Here is a 5702-nt window from a genome sequence, read left to right on the forward strand (position 1 = left end):
TTTGCCAGTATGACACAATCTGAGACAGGAATGGTCTGCTCTAGCTGCCATGGCCTTAGCTTTCAGTTAAATGCAACAGTTTTCTAGAGCAAAATCAACTTACCATAGCTTGACTGGAATGGAAGAAAAAGGTCTTTGAAAAGGTCTTAATAAAGGTCTTTGAAAAACCAGAAGTAACGTGATACTTTAACAGAACATTCAGAAGAATATTTTTTTTCTGTATAGATGCATGTGTTTAAAAACAATAAACCAGAAAGATAAACCAGTTCCTCAAACTTTCAGGTCAAATACCAAAGTTCGAAGCGAGAGGGTGTGTTCAGCTAGGTTGTCTGAGATTGAGGCTATCAGCAGACCTCCCTGAATTCATCCATGTTTTCCAGGCTGATCAAAGTTTATAGGACTGTTCAACAAGGGTGGGCCAGCTCAGTCCTGTTCTCTCCCTCAGGACACTTTTGATGTCCTCTAGTTGCTCCCTGGCTTTACTAATTTCTGTTTGATCTTCCTGCTTTAGTCACCTTTGATGTTCTGTTGTTTGTTACAGAGTCTCTGGTTAGAATTAAGTCATTTTAGACAGTAAGACATCACTGTAAAGGGGAATACAGACAAATAAGTACTAAAAAGAGAACAAAACAAAATGTGTTCTTTGCTCCAGGGGGCCAGCTCTGACTTACAATAGCAGTGAAATTAGTGGTCTTGATTTGTAACTCAGGTTATTGTATAATGACCAAAATTTCATGTTTGCAGTCTATGCTCTTTTCCTGTTGGCTCTTGAATTTTAGAATGACTTGTCAGAGCGCAAGACATCCATTCCAGATGCGAGGCTTAGATAAGAGTAAACAAAACAGAGCCTGCTCTAAGAAACAAATGGAGAAAAAACCCCAATACTAAAACCTGTAGCGATATAAGTACCTTTTGCATGCAGATCAATGTCATGTACAATTCTCTTCAGTTTCATAGACAGTAATTATATTCTCAATGATCCTTGCGTACATGCTCCACTGCCCTCCACTCCTCAGTCCTATGCTCATCCACAAAATGGACTTTTGGCTGGTTTGGTCTCCTTTCTTTCTTTTTCCATAGCCTGGAGAAAGCATAATTTATTCCCATCCAGTTCTGACTGAAAGTGATATCTTTAAAATATGGCTGGGTTACATGAATTAAGGCTCTATTATTTATACTTATCATAATTTGAAACTTAATGAGGTGGAAGAATTTTAGAAGATTAGCAAATTTTATATTTTTTCCTGCTGATTTTTCTGGTTTTGTTTTTCTTTCACTGTCAGTTCTCATTCTGTTCTTCTCACTGTCTCATTGTTCTAACAGAACAGCAACATCTAAAAAGAACCTCTCAGGGACTAGTGAGGGTTAAAGAGAAAGATTTTTTTTTTTAATTAATTTTTTGTTTTGTTGAAAAAGCAAATATTTGAAAAATCTAGTGAAATTAAGATGTCTCATTTTATGGAGAAACAGACAAGAACAGACAAGTATCTATTAGGAAGCTGGCAGGTGACTGGCATTTTAGTACAAAATACTAGCCCTTAAAATTTAAAAAACCCACAAAACCTCAGTATCATTTGTAACATCAACATGAAGAACATCCTTCTGGTATTTTAGTTTGTAACTTTTTCAGAAGCACTAGAAGTAAAAGGACACAGTCATTAATTCTCCATTTTAAACCTTCTTTTTCACCCTTCTTAATGCTTTTCTGCCCTTTCTCACCAAGGCACAAAGTTTTTAGGTCTTAGATTAAAAAACTCAGAACATTAGAAGGTGCTTGAGTGATTCCGAATTCCATCTCTATTTTTGAGTCACACTGTTTATTTTAATTGACTGTTAGAAATTTGTGGCACAGAAGCAGAAGGGTTACTCCTTTGTGTGAGCACTGGGGCCTGCAGTGGTTAAGAGGCTCAGAGCAGAGAGCTGGAGTTGCTTCTCAGAGAGGGTTCAAGGAACCTCCTAGGACCAAGTAAGCAAGGGCTAAGCAAGGGCTAAATCAGCGACTAAGAAAGTTGTTGGTTAGCTTGGAAATAAGGACATGCTTACAAGGTACACATGAGAACACCTGTGCAATCCTTTCTCTTCTAGCTGTTCTGAGCCTTGAGCTCTGCTCTGAGCTCTTGAGCTCTGCTTAAAAAATAAAGCTCCTACTTTTGTTCAAAACATTTTTCTGTATTTAAAATATTTTTGGGCTTCTTTGAGGGGGATCATCTAGGCAGATCTGCTTCCAAGCCAGCTTAGAACCTTGCCACAGTCACATTTTGCAGTCATGCTTGTTAAAGTCATAGTTTCTCTTGCCTGCAGTGAGATTTGAAGGGAGTGCGCTTGGAACATTTAGAACAGATCATTTAATAGATGAATATTACAGTGTTATAGGTAGCATATATATAATATATTACCTTCTTATTTTACAGTTTTTATTTTATTTTTTATCTATGTTTTATCTAAATTTATCATTTTTATTTTACCTTTTATCTATGGATTTGTTTGTAATCAGCATTTAACTGTATATCAGATTCCTTAGGAAACAGTGGGTGAATTCAAATTGGAATTTGAAAAATCAAGGTTCATCCAGGATTTTCAAAGTAAAGCATATAAGAGCAATTATTTTCCAAGGTGTTGAGCACCCCTGTTCAGACAGCTGCTGATCATGTGCAGACAAGATGCACCATGGGATGGTTTTCATGATCCCTATCTACAGATGAGATCACCTGCCATGCAATGCTAGGAGCCTCACCTGAATCAGCAAGTCCAATGAGAGATGCAACCTTTGCCATGAATACTGCTATCGCTTCTTGCTTATTTACCCACCTACCATGAAAGATTCTCTTTTTATGCAGTCAGTTTAAAATGGCTTAAAATTATAGTCATGTAAGTTATGACTACAAAACCTTAGCAGTCAGCTGATAATGCAGTATCTGTTTCTAGATCACTCCCTTCTCTTTCCTGGAATAAATTATTCTTCCAGACAGTGTATTCCATCCAGACCCACCTCCCAAGCTGGAAATTCAGCTTAAATAATCTTCAGAAATTGTCCTCAAATTTATTCTGGTAAACGTAGATGGTGCAAATGAGAAAGAGTGCAATAAGTGGAAGGGAATTTCAGAAGCTTAACATTTTTTGGTGGGTGTTTTTTTTGTTTTGTTTTGTTTTTTGAGAAAGGAGTATATAATTAAACAGGTGAGAATAAGAGAAATTAGCACCTGACAGAAATAAATTTCTCCTGAATAGGCTTGAATTGGTTAAATTTGCTGCTGATTCTGCTGCCATGCCATTTTCCTCAGTGGAGCAGCAAAACTAGATTTTCTTTTTGCAGTTTACTGAAACTGTTAGTGAAATGTGAGCTAATAGATAAAGTTCTTTCTTGGTCTAAGAGGCACACCATAGAAAGGTGTCCAACTTTTCTTAGGAAATATAAAGTTTAGGGGTATCAGCATTTTTAATCAGAGACTAACTCTAAAAATGTGTCTGGGTAACACAGACATGAGAGGTAAATATGTCATGTAGTTAGAAGACCTGAAATATCTATTTTAGCAATAAAGGTTAGATATTACTCACATTGGAGTAAAGACTCGACTTCTATCATGTTGACCTAAACATGTTGGTGGAGGTGTTAACATTGATATGATTAAATATAAAAGTGGCCTACACATCTTGGGCATCCATCTGGGCAGAGTCTGAGGGCTCTGAGTCATGATTGTGGATTTTGTGAAGCAACACATTTCACAATTTAAGACTATATGCACATATACACACGTCTTTTGTGTTAATGTTGCAAGAAAAAAAATAAATCTTCAGTTTCATGCATGTAGAGAATAAATCTCTTTATGAACAACGTCTCAGGCAAGGACAATGTGGTCCATACAGAAAAAGATTTCAATGTGTGAAAATCTGTTTTCATTTTGTTAACATCTCCTCAATGTGTAAATCCAGTAATGACGTGCACACTTCCGTTCTCTCATTATAAAAGCCATGGTCAGTGAAGAATGGAAAAAAAGCAATTCCATATGTTAGGAGGGTCACTGAATAGCTCATTCTTTATAAATGGTATTATTTCCTAGCAGCACACTGCTCAGATACTATTGAATTTCACACATTTACTTATATTAATTGAAGTAACAAATCCATATAAAAATAACCACAGCCAGCTCACGATCACCACAAAAATGAAAAAAAAATACAGCTACTTGTATTGTTCCCATTGTAAATAATTGCTGCATATAGATTCATGACTCATTTTCATGACAAATTACCACAAAAAGGACCTAAACTAAAAGTGTTCTCTAAAGTGTAATTTGAAGCAGATAGTGCTGCTGTCACCCCAGTGATGTGTCTGCTGCAGCTGCTGGTCTTCCCAAAGCTCCTGCAGGTATCGCTGCCCCCGGGCCCACTCAGTGCCTGCAGCCTCAGAGCTACTGGTGGACAAGCAGGACGAGCATCAGCAGAGGAGCCAGAAGCAAGGGACATCTTCATGTGAGGCTACAAGATCTAACAAAGAAGATAACCTGGCCCAAGGTTCTGTTCTTCAGGGGGATACTCACTCTTTAAGTGTCAAATAGGAAGTCAAACAGCACAGTTGATTGCTACTCAGACATGTGCTCAATGCCAGTGTGTGCAGCCCTAACATTTGGTGTGCAGTAGGGGACAGCATATCGGCTTTTTTTCAGTGAAGCAGTTTGAATTTTCAGTGTTAAGAATTTTTTATTTTCAGATTACAAAAGCAGGATACATCTAAAATTGATTTAAGATTAAAGCTTTTCGATTGTCTATGTCCTATTTATTTTGCTTTTTACTGTTTACTTGTTCTGCACTTTTTTATTCTTCTGTTTTGATCCTTTCCACAGAAAGTTTGGCTAATCGTGCTTTTTGAAGGCATTTGCAAGAGGAGTGATTTTCAATGTACAGTCAGTGAACCCTGGAGAATCCAAAATTATTCCTAATTGTCCATGAGAGTTAGTTAAGGAAATCCCGTCTACTGTCAGCAGGGTTAAATGTTCTGTTTAGAGATCAATGCCTCCATTGAAAAAAGTGTCTGTAATGAAAACACTTCCTCTAGACTTAGATCTGGTTTTCTCCACAAAAAATATTGAATGAATAATTGATTGCACATGATCCATTCCACATCATCCCTCCCTTTATGATGGAAGTAAAACACTATAGTAGTGACAAGACAAAGCTCAAAGTTATTTGTATATACAGTTTCTGCCATCGTTTTTCTCTCTTTGGTATTACTGAGGTACATAATTCCAATACTGATTTTACATAACAAAACCAGAAATTACCTAAGACAGGAAGATTGATCAGCACAGAAATGATATATTGTACATAAAGAACTTGATGATGTGAGGCACTAAACAGAAAAACAAGGTTAGAGATTGCTTAGAGATAACAGACATTTTTTTGATCTATTCCAAAATGTAGCAGTTGGTCATAGGTCTAAGAGCCATGAGTGAATGAGCAAGAAAAAGCAAAATATAATACAAGCATGTAATGACATGCAAAGTATTTCTAAGCAATAGGAACAGAAATATCTAGTGTTATTTATGAAGACACTGCTTGGGATACTGGGCACAGTAGTGTCAAGAAGAATTAAGTCAAAAAAGTTTAAGAAGGATTAAGTTCACAGGCACAGAGGAGGGCTGTTGATCACAACAATGGAAAAATGGTCTCATAAGACCAGAGGAGTTGGCTCATATGCTTTGGCA

This window comes from Pseudopipra pipra, chromosome 3, assembly GCF_036250125.1.
Source record: "Pseudopipra pipra isolate bDixPip1 chromosome 3, bDixPip1.hap1, whole genome shotgun sequence".
Classification (NCBI taxonomy): Eukaryota; Metazoa; Chordata; class Aves; order Passeriformes; family Pipridae; genus Pseudopipra; species Pseudopipra pipra.